The 11,691-nt window shown below is 35.7% G+C and overlaps 1 pseudogene; it reads left to right on the forward strand.

Moving 5' to 3' along the window:
- Positions 1 to 9,735: 9,735 nt before the first annotated feature.
- LOC137211436 (SERPINE1 mRNA-binding protein 1-like) lies at positions 9,736 to 11,267 on the forward strand (annotated as a pseudogene).
- The last annotated feature ends 424 nt before the right edge of the window (positions 11,268 to 11,691 follow it).

Consider the following 11,691-nt stretch of genomic DNA (forward strand, 5'->3'; position numbering starts at 1 on the left):
GACTGTAGAAAGCCCTGGTTTCTAGGAGTGATTTTATTGAAGTCCTCCCCAAAGTGACTTGGTGGAGAGGGAGGTCACCCACCCTTCTTCCACAGAGGAAGGGGTGAAAAGAACCTACTCATCTCAAACACTATACATTTTACAATGCAGAATATGACTAATTCCTCCTCTCCAGCCTGTTCTTATATAGCCAGAGAAGTTGTGATTTCTGGTGGTGGTAGAATCCATTCTACCTCTTCCTTAGTGAGCATTGGTGGATTTGTTTAAGAAAGTAGACTTTTGAGTACCTTATTCATCTGAACTTTGGACAAGAACGACCAATTCCAGGACATGTGGAAAATCCCACTCAATATTCTATTAAAATATTATCAAGCATTTTTTAAGCTCTATTCCATGAGGTAGATATGATTAGTATCCCAGTTTTAGAGATAAGGAAACTGCGGTCTCTTGAAGATTAAGGAACCTGACTCCTGATATACAGTTGGTAATTGGCTTTGCTAGGATTGGGAATCGTATTTATTATTCTCTGAAACCACTTTCATATTTCCACTGTGGCACTTTATTTCAACCAGTAAATCTATTCAGTCTCTATAACTTTAATTTTTTAGCCAAATCTATAGAATTGAAAAATTATATTCAGTAAGTCTATGATTTAATCAGATTCTCTAAGTTAAAATACAAGATATAAATCTTGAATTATCAGTATTATACAAGTAAACAAGCAAAATCTGATAGATTTCTACTTATATATTATTTATAGGCTCAATTTTAAAGAGAGTGGCAATGCTCATAAAATAGAGAAAGCAAATAACCTTGTGTACAGAGTGAATCTGCCTCTCTCTATTTGATAAGTTAGGGCTGAATTGTTCCTATCTATCACTGAGCTGTTTGGCTTTAAGAAATAAAAGTGATCATCTCATTATAAATTCTTGGAAATAACATCTACTTAAAAATAATTCCTTCAGTTGGCCCACACTTTGCATTTCTCACCTAGAAAAAAAAAAGGTAAGGATGAGCAAAAGCAGGAAAAGAAATACAGTGTCATTGAGGTTGTTAGGAAGATTATATTAGCTATTCTCCTTAAACTCAAATGTGTTAAGTATCACTTTATTTAAGACATTTAGATATATTTGGCAATGTGTTTGTTCTGGCTTTTTATTGCATTTTTCTATTATGCAAGTGAAATGGTTATTTCAAGCTTCCTGGTGGTTGGTTTTGTAGGAGCAACTTGGGAAGAGAATTCCAGTTCCACAGAGAGTTAATTAATGTGGAAAACAGGCATTACCCACATCAGGCTGCCAGTTAACGTCAGGACAGTTTGCCTTCAACACACGTGTGACAGGATGGATGGCTGACTCTTAGAGTTCATGTGATGAATTTGAGAATTGAATAATCTCACGTTGGCTGAAATTCCCACCTTGCAAAGAAGAGAAAATTAATGATGGATATGTAGGCAGGTAGTAATTAGTTAGTTAGATGGATGGATAGGAGGTAGATAGGTAACTAAGTACGTAGGTAGAAAATTACTTTGTTGGTGTCTTTACACTGAACATAGATGTATTCGTAACATCTTACGAAGAACCGTCAAACCAATAAATGTTGGGCATCTTTCATGAATACAAAGAAATGTAAGACCTTCAACAAGCTTATGTGAATGGGAAGTAATATGTAAACGTAACAAAAGTTAAATGATGAAGTACCTAATTATCATTTTAAGATAAACACTGGGCTGCAGTCATAAAAAGTGCGTGCAAATGAGTGTTCATTTATACCGATTTGGGAGTCCTATCCCTGTTGCATCTATCATCTATTTATCTATCTATCATCTATCTATCTATCTATCTATCTATCTATCTATCTATCTATCTATCTATTTATCATTTATCTACTATTATCTATCTCCCTATTGCTCTATCCATCTATCTATGTAATCTATTATCTATCTCCCTGTCAATTTATCTATTTATCTATTTATCTATCTATCTATCTATCCATCCATCCTTCTATCCATCTATCACCTATTATCTATCTCCGTCTATCTCTCTCTCTCTCTCTCTCTCTATCTATCTATCTATCTATACTATCTAATCTTTCTACCTTTGTATTTTATTGTAGAAATGGATCATGTACCAACTATAGTCAATAGTCGGGAGGTTTCGTTTTCTCTTCTGATAGTTGAATAATTCCCTCTTGAAAAGAAGCCCTTGCTTTCAGTAAGATTTATCAGGTTAAAAAAAGGTTTTGATTTAATATTTGAAGATGGACTTAATCTCCTGCTGTGCTTTAAGCATTTGAAAACCTGCTGCAAAGTGGCATTTCAAAGACAGCTTAATATTAAATTCAGTTTGCAATATTCATATCTAATTGTTATAGGAAGTATTTTTCGTTAATAAGTAGCAGAATAACAATGTTATTATGTTTGGTTTTCATAGGCCTTTTTAGACTTTTGTCAAAGGCTGCTGTTCTTACAGATGTGTAGAGAAACATTTATACAAACATGAACTCTTACACTTAAAAAAATATGGATTGTCATTTTTTATTCAGCTAAGATATTCTTGAATTGGTACTGTATTTTCTTATTTTAAAAAGTCTAGCTCTAAATTCAAATCCACTGTATTATAATGTAAAAATACCAATGAAGATAATGTAATACATGCAAAACATATGCCATCTCTTCTAGAACATGATAAAATAACTTACTGAAGCCTAGGTATTATAAGTTAATTATTTTGAGTAGAGTGGAGATATTGATTGACATTTCTCTTTTATTTCAGCTGTTCTGTATGTTCAGAGTATCTTTATACCCCCTATACAGCAAAAAAAAAAAAAGTCTTATATTAGAATACTACTTTTATCTGGAGAAGAAAAAACGATTGAGCATACAGTCATTATTAATCATTAATAACATGACAGAAAAGTTGACTGCAGTGGGAAAAATTAAGTCAGTTTTATTATTCATTAAGACATCCTGAAGGAGTTAACTTTTCATAGAAAGAATAGACAATAGAATTATATTTCACATTTATGATGTGAAATATGACCATTTACTAAACTGCTTTGCCTTTTTATAATCAGATTTTCCCAATGATTTATGGGAAAATACTAATTTAAATGATAGTATTACCATCTGTCATCACCATCATTCAGACTTTGTTGTTCAGGTTTTTTTGCATCACATAAATGTTAATAATTTTACCTTTTCAAAGGAAATAACTTATTTTAATGTGAGATTTCAAAACATGTTAACTATTAGTATAATCATTAAGATTTATTTTAAATAATGTTTTCTGTGTCCCACATTTGATCTGAGCATAGTATCACTTTAGATACAGTCTTTGACCATAACTATGGCTTCTGAAATGATTATTTTCTTACAGTAGTAGCGTAAGTATGTAATTCATCTCCAATTGTATTATATTCATAGTTTGTGCTCAATATCACTTAGTTTTACTGGAAAGATGTCAGAAGAAGTTGTCTGGTCTCACAGCAAAATGACAAAGTATTTTGTTCAGTTCATAAAATAAAGTATTAAAATTTTAATATCTGCTTTATTTTAGGGGCCATATAGTATAATATTAGGGATCATTTATAATTTTTATACATTTTTTCTATAGATGATCTTGCCTCTTCATTAAAGGGAAAGTTGAAGGTCATCCAATGTATTTTTCCTCATTTTTTTCCTTTTTCAATGTTTAATATCTTTACATCATCTTCCACTTCTCTTCTGTCTTTCCTCTTTCAGGAAGATACCTATTCAACCTATCCATCCATTCTTCTGTGAGACTAATACCTTCATCAGTGCCTTCTCTCCCATTTCCTCAGACCTTCTAAGACCTTCTTTTAATAATTAGCCCATCTTTCTCTTGGTTCCTTCATTCCCTCAACTTCCCATTTTTTCTCGTTTCCTTTCTGGCCAAATTTACTGAAAATTCAATCTTATCGCCTCTATTGAGTTTATATTCATGCCTAACTCACTGCCATGACTCCTCTTCCTGACACTTTACAATACAGATTGAGTTGTTCCCAGGCTCTACTGAACATTTCTGAGGAGGAATAAAATTCTCAGGGTATGTATCCAAAACAGAATCACTCTAGCTATTGAGGCAACAAACCCAGTTGCAGGAAGAGGAGTTAGGACAATTTTCTAAAGGTCTAGGGGTAGAAGATGGTTATCTGAAAGGATGGGGCAATGGAAATGGCAAGAGGCAGAGAACTCTAAGAGATACTTAGAAGATAGAATTACAATATTGATTTACTTGGCAACCATATAACCCCATCTGAATCCATAAAACACTCAGCTATAAAATAGGACATAAATATAATACTATTCTCCTTCTAGGTAATACATGAAAAAGAATATATGTAGATTTTACTGCACAGTGAAAAGTGATAAGCAAATTACAGATTGGGATAGTAAAGTACTCTCAAATTCATTCTTTCTTCCTATGGCTTTAACAAAAAATAAGAACGACAACAACAACAAAAAAGCATCGTGCTACTACGGAGAGGAAGTGAATTTTCAAACCAGAGCAAAAAACCATTGTTTTATAGCTTATATAATTAATGTAGGCTGTAAATCCCAACTTTAAATTAGGAGTACTACATAAGTAAACCCAGCTCGTATTTCTTTTTAACATACATTCATTTCAGATAGCAAGAAAAAATAATTTATAAGCCATGAGAATTGAATTTGAACTTGAGAATTAGTTTAGTTCTAAACCCCACATGGGTGACTCATAAAGTTGACACTCATCTTTGAATAATATTATGTCCCTAACAAAAGAATTAACAGAATCTTATTAGCAAGTTGTGTTATGTAAATTTTACTGTATATAATCCTTGCTAATTTCTCCACTATTCCATTTGCCTTCTCACTGGGTTTATTTTTCCCCATCACTAATTATTTAAGATATTTGTTTAAGAAGAACTTGTTGAGTGTTTGCTCTACTCCAAATACTGTGGCAGTGCTGCAGATACAAATAGAAATTAGAGGCGTCCTCTATCCTTACTTTCAAAGGGCCACTGACCTGAAAGTAACTTCTCTCTGCCTCAGGGTCTTTGCATACACTGTCCTCTCTGTCTGTAAAGCTTCCCCACTACCTTGTTCTCTCTAGATGTCCTTACCACATTCTCAGAACAGCCTGCACTTTTCCTTTGCAGCCTTTACCACAGTTGTAATTAAATAATTATACATGTAATTATCTATTTAATGGCTCTATCTCCTATTCTACTCTAAGGCTGAGAGCAACTGTTGTTTCCCTAGAGCTTAGCACAGCACCTGGCATATAACAGCAGTTCAAAAATACTTGTGGAATGAATGAATGAATGAACAATGAATGAAAACATGATGCAATTGCCCAGAGAGGGCAGATGGAGGTAGAAAAGGAGACAAGCCAAGGACAGAACACCAAGGTCACCAATATTTCAGAGGCAGACAGTGCTAAGAAACAGAAGAGATAGAGGTACCTGAGGAAAAGCTCTATTAAAAATAAAATAAAATAAATAAATAAACTTTGAACTTAGAGTTACAGTGTCAACAGTGTGTAAATGTGATAAACTGTAGTCTCAAATAGGCCCTCCCTGACCCCCTTGTTGCCCCATCCTCTCATCCTTATGATTTATCTTCACAGCACTTATTGAATGTTTTATATACTTCACCCATCTATCCATCTATCCACGAGTACACTTGGATGTATTATTTTTATAAATTTTATTATTATTATATAAACATATAAATTTTCTATTATCCTCTTGGACCACATCAGTAATGGTATTGGAGAATGTGTTCTACCTGATAGCATAACAGATTTCTCAGGCAACTTTCTGCTCAAGAAAGTTGAGGGATTTGAGAGTCACAGAATCTAAATCTCTAACAGTCACAGAATTTTTGAGTCCAGGCCGAGAGTTTCTTTGGCAGTATAACTCTCTTAAAAAATTGATTCTGGTTAGTTCCACAAGCCAGTAACTATCTCCACAGATATTTCTTTTTTAAGCAGTTCATAGATCTGTTTTCTTTCTCTCTTTTCTGGTTTTCTTACTTCTCTCTCAATTTGAAGGACAATCCTCTGAGGTTTTCTAGCTTCTGAGTGAAACTTACACCTTAACCTGATTTTTTTCCGAGTCAATTTAAACTCTTCCGGGGTTAAAACAGTAGGTGCAAAGGCCCTTTCCTTGGTGTGATCTTTGCCACAAAACCAGGTTTTAATCAGGCTTTGTTGTGCAGAGACCTTCTATTTTTGTTCTCAAATGATTCAGCAATTCTTAAAATATAAGTCTCTCAATTTTTGGAATCTCTTGAATATCTTTCATTTCTTTACTGAAATGCACCTCTTCTAATATCATGCCAAATGCAGTCATTTACACAAAAAGCACACTTAAACATCTGTCCTCCAACCCTTTTCCTGATGCTGCCAGTTCATTAAACATACATGATTCTTCACAGATCATAACAAGCAACAGTTTTACCAAATATTTTGTTTCTGTAAAATATGGATTGCCATCTTTCCAAATTCCAATGTCTGTTTCCATGCTACCCTAGCCCGATTGCTAAGCTAATGTCACATATTTTAATTTTATTGTTATTGCAACAGTCCTCTCCTTGTGCAATTTCTATATTAGTCAGGATAAATTAAGCTACGTTGCAATAGCAAACTACCCCTAAATCTCAGCAGCATAATCCCCCAAATTTGATTTCTGTGTTATAAAAAGTTCAGATGAGTGAGGGCCAGGGTGTCTGTCTGGGCACTCTGTGCAATAATTCTGACTGCCTCGACCTCACGGCCATGCCATCTCAACACCTCATGTACAATTTCCAAAGCAAAGGAAGTACACCTCTGCTCACTGCTCTGGGGCTGCCTTGTTAATGTGAGAGTGAAGGCTATTGTTTGTCTGGCTCAGGGCTGCAAGCCAAACTTAGAAGTTCAAGAGAATTAAAGAGCCTTGGACACAACTTTGACTCATGGAAGCAAGCAAATTAAGTTTTCCCCATGTCTTCCTTTAGACACAACTGACCTGACCTGTAGTTTACTTAGGTCTTGGAGGAAGTTTCTGCAAGATCAAGCAGTTCCGGTCAAGGTGACTGGAAATACATCTTCATATTGAATCCCTCTCCTCCCCTTCCCCACTCCCCTTGTCCGGGACTCATGTTCCCTGGGTTTGCAAAACTGAGAAAGTAACAGGTAAAATAGAAATGAAGACAGCATCCTAAGAAGGACTCTAAATTGACTAAGAAAGCAGCCAAACTCCTTACCTATCATTCAGGATCTTTCCTGGTCCAGTCCTATCGACTGTGAAATGCCATTTCCCCTCAGAAATCTGATTCTTCCATTCCGAAACATTGACCATAGAGTTTTTGTTGTACCTGTTAAGGTACCAATTATTTTTCTTACTTTGATGATAACTTTGGGGAGTGCTTATACATTAATACATTCAACAAATAGTGACTGAGAGCCAGGCTTTATACTGTAGCTAAAGCAAGAATTAAATCAAGAAGACAGAGATGCCGCCGTACAGTACCGGTGGGAATGATAAACTTGGATACAGTCATTCAGTAATTAAATCCTGACACCAGAACACAACTCAGATCGACATCAATTTCAGAGCCACACTCTCATTTCAAAGCTCTACTCACTCTCTCAATAAATATTTATGAATTGTTTCACTCTTACTATGTGAGTATAGTGAGTTATTTATTTTCTACATTTGGGTCTGTGGGAGTGTTAAAGTATTCCACACATCACATTTTAAGGTCAAGTGATGGTGAAAGAAATTGTCAAGAAACTGCTGCTCTGAGGACATCTACAGAACTCACATGAGAAAACACATTTGAGGGAGGACAATTAAAACCATATATGTAGACGTGTAAGAAAAAAGATTTTTTTTTTTTTTGGTAAAAAATAAATTCTTCTTCCCTCCCTTCTCCCTTCTTTCCCTTTCTTCTTTCCTTCATAACCACTCTGGCTCTTTGTGTGCTATAACCTTGATCTTTATACCTAAGTAAGCTTTCTAACTCTCAACGTTATAAAGCTCACTAAAAAACAACTATGATATATTCACTTAACTAAAGGGCACAAAAATGACACACTGACTCCATTCTTTAAAAAAAATAAAAACAAACTTGCAGAAGCCTTTTTTTATAGTGTTGCAGAATTCCTCTGCAGTGTCTAACTTAATTTCTCTGGTGCTGTGATGCAAATATTAAAGCAAGATTTTAAAAATCAGCAAAAAAACTGATGAGTGAAATATCAGCCAATTTGGGTACAAAGCATACTTTCTTTGGCTATTGTTATGGAGTCAGTATTTGTAGGGAATGAAAGTTTCTTAATGTGAAATCTGTGGAAATAGAGCCTTCCAATCTAAAAGCTAATGCAAAAAAACATTTGTATCATTGGCAAATCAGTGATGTTTCTCATCTCTAGAAAATCATATGAAATAGTTCACCGTTATTTTTTTTAGTATTTTTTCTTAATTTTGCTTTATAATATATATTAAGCATCATTGATAAGATACAGAAGATAATTCCCTAAAATGTAGGGAGACAATTTCATTAGTATATTCAGTCTGATTGTGGCTTTCTTTAGTAAAAGTGTTCACAGACTCACTAAAATGTAACTTGATTTTTAAAAGTAGAAACATGGCCCAATTAATTTTACAATTAATTCATTTGTTCTACAAAGCTTTGATTGTTTCTTCTGCCTAAAGATTTTATGTAGGACAGTTAGAAAGACAAGCTCTACAGTCAAGATGGATAATTATTTTATTCACCAACTCTTCTAAATATAAAGCTGCACTAATAATAGGAAAATTTGAAATGATCATTAACATAGTTATCTATGAAACCAAACTACCCTTTGACTGGATGACTAAAAAGTTATAAAGCATCATGTCAGTGTCTCCTAACAATAGATCTTGATTTTGACAAGAAGTCTCATAATCACGATATTTTAATTTTCATAGAGTATGAAATTACTTGCTCTAAATAAGCTAGGTATCATCTAAAATAAATAAATTATCACCCTTGTCTACTTCTAAGGTAAACATGACCAAAATTAATATAAGTACAGATGAAAGTATGAAAATTGGAAGTAAAAATTTGAGAACATTGGACCTCAAGCAATATAATGCTAGAATGACAACCACATTGTCTAATCCAGAGGATGTATGCATGCATGTAGGATTTGAGTTCTACAAATTTAATTCAAGGCTCAAGATACTAAAGTTGGTGAACATTAGGGATTCTAGATTTTTAGGTTGTGCGTGATGGGATTCGGTTTGTTTTTGTGGCTTAAAATTAATAATTTCCATTAAGGAAATTGCAATGCCTTCTCCATACTATAAAGCTCTTTATGTGTACTTGTAGGGTTAGAGCGGCTTTGAGGATGCAGACATGTTCCCCTGCATATGTGAGTTGCAGACAGTATCTTGGTTTATAATGCAAATTTTATGTTATGTGTGCCGCAAAATAATTTTTAGTGCATACCGTCAAATTTCCTTTATAAATTTGTTAGATTACATAAATCTATTGTGCATTTGCACACGACATGGGATTTACATTTGATTCACTCACTTTCACGTTGCACATATAAATCTAACAATTAATAAACTTATGGTCTTCTTCATCTTTAATCAGCAAAGAATAAATCATCTGGATAACAATCTTATACGAATATAAAAAGGTCTTGGGAAGAAAGCGGAAGTAATGTTCATTTAAAAATTTATTCAAAAAGAATAGCCTGGCCATCTTGTGGTAAGAGCTGAAGCAGGCACTCTCAGCTCGGCGCGGCCTGCTGCAATCCGTGGAGGAATGCGACGCCGAGCCACCATCATGCCTGGGCACTTACAGGAAGGCTTCGGCTGCGTGGTCACCAACCGATTCGACCAGCTATTTGACAACAAATCGGACCCCTTCGAGGTGCTGAAGGCAGCAGAGAACAAGAAAAAAGAAGCCGGCGGGGGCGGCTTTGGGGGCCCTGGGGCCAAGAGCGCAGCTCAGGCCGTAGCCCAAACTCCAACGCGGTGGGCAAACAGCTGCATAGAGTCCCAGAAAGACATCAAGAACCCGCTGCCTCCCAGCGTCGGCGTGGTTGACAAGAAGGAGGAGATGCAGCCACCTGTGGCACTTAAGAAAGAAGGAAAAAGACGCGTTGGGAGAAGACCTGATCAACAACTTCAGGGTGAAGAGAAGATAATTGATAGGAGACCAGAAAGGCGACCACCTCGTGAAAGACGATTTGAAAAGCCGCTTGAAGAAAAGGGTGGGGGGCTTCCCTGGTGGCGACCTCTTGGAAGAGGTCGAGGAGGTTGTGGACGGGGAATGGGCCTGGGAGATGGCTTTGATTCTCGTGACAAACGTGAATTTGATAGGCATAGTGGAAGTGACGGATCTGGCCTGAAGCATGAGGACAAGCGTGGAGGTAGCGGATCTCACAGCTGGGGAACTGTCAAAGATGAATTAACTGACTTGGAGCAATCAAATGTGACTGAGGAAACACCTGAAGGTGAAGAACATCCAGTGGCAGACACTGAAAATAAGGAGAATGAAGTTGAAAAGTGAAGGAAGAAGACCCAAAAGAAATGACTTTGGATGCGTGGAAGGCTATTCAAAACAAGGACCGGGCAAAAGTAGAATTTAACATCTGAAAACTAAAAGAAGGTGCTGACGGGCAGTGGAAGAAGGGATTTGTTCTTCATAAGTCAAAGAGTGAAGAGGTTCACGCTGAAGACTCGGTTATGGATCACCATTTCCGGAAGCCAGCAAATGATATAACGTCTCAGCTGGAGATCAATTTTTGAGAGCCTGGCCGCCCAGGACATGGTGGCAGGGGAGGACGAGGTGGCCGTGGGCGTGGTGGCATCAGGACTGACAAGTCAAGTGCTTCTGCTCCTGACGTGGATGACCCAGAGGCATTCCCAGCTCTGGCTTAACTGGGTGCCATAAGACAACCCTGGTTCCTTTGTGGACCCTCCCCTTTGAGGCTTGCATGCTTAAGGATCCCAAACAACTAAGAAATTAAAAAAAAAAAGAAAGAAAAGACTGTCATTCATACCATTCACATCTAAAGACTGAATTTTATCTGTTTTGAAAATGAACTTCTCCTGCTACACAGAAGTAACAATATGGTAGTCAGTTTTGTATTTAGAAATGTATTGGTAGCGGGGATGTTTTCACAATTTTCAGAGATTATGCATTCTTCATGAATGCTTTTGTATTACTGCTTGCAAATATGCATTTCCACATTTGAAATATAGGTGTGAAGAGTGTGTACCAGTTTAAAAAAGAATAGCATAAAATAGATTCTGTGGACAACTTTGCATATAAATATAAGGGTCTGGAGCCTCAAAGAAACCAAATTCATTGTTAATTTTTCAAAGATGAAAACCTAAACAAAGTGGCACATTACATAAATGAGCCACTAATGATAAATAATGAAACAGTTAATTTTCTCTAGTGAGCAATGACAACAAATTTTTGAAAAGTAAACATTTAATTTCATGTTGATTAAAAAAATAACGAGGTTTGATTTCAGTATTTTAATGAGACTGAACTAATTTTGTCTTAGCCTATCAAATAGTGATTCTAAAATTTTTCTGAAGTGTCTGAGATTTGTAAGCTATGGTTTACTTGGTGTAACTTTATTGGCTGGATATTTAATTATTGTACATTAATTTGCTCATTCAGATTATGTACCTCAC

This window comes from Pseudorca crassidens, chromosome 18 (assembly GCF_039906515.1).
Source record: "Pseudorca crassidens isolate mPseCra1 chromosome 18, mPseCra1.hap1, whole genome shotgun sequence".
NCBI lineage: Eukaryota > Metazoa > Chordata > Mammalia > Artiodactyla > Delphinidae > Pseudorca > Pseudorca crassidens.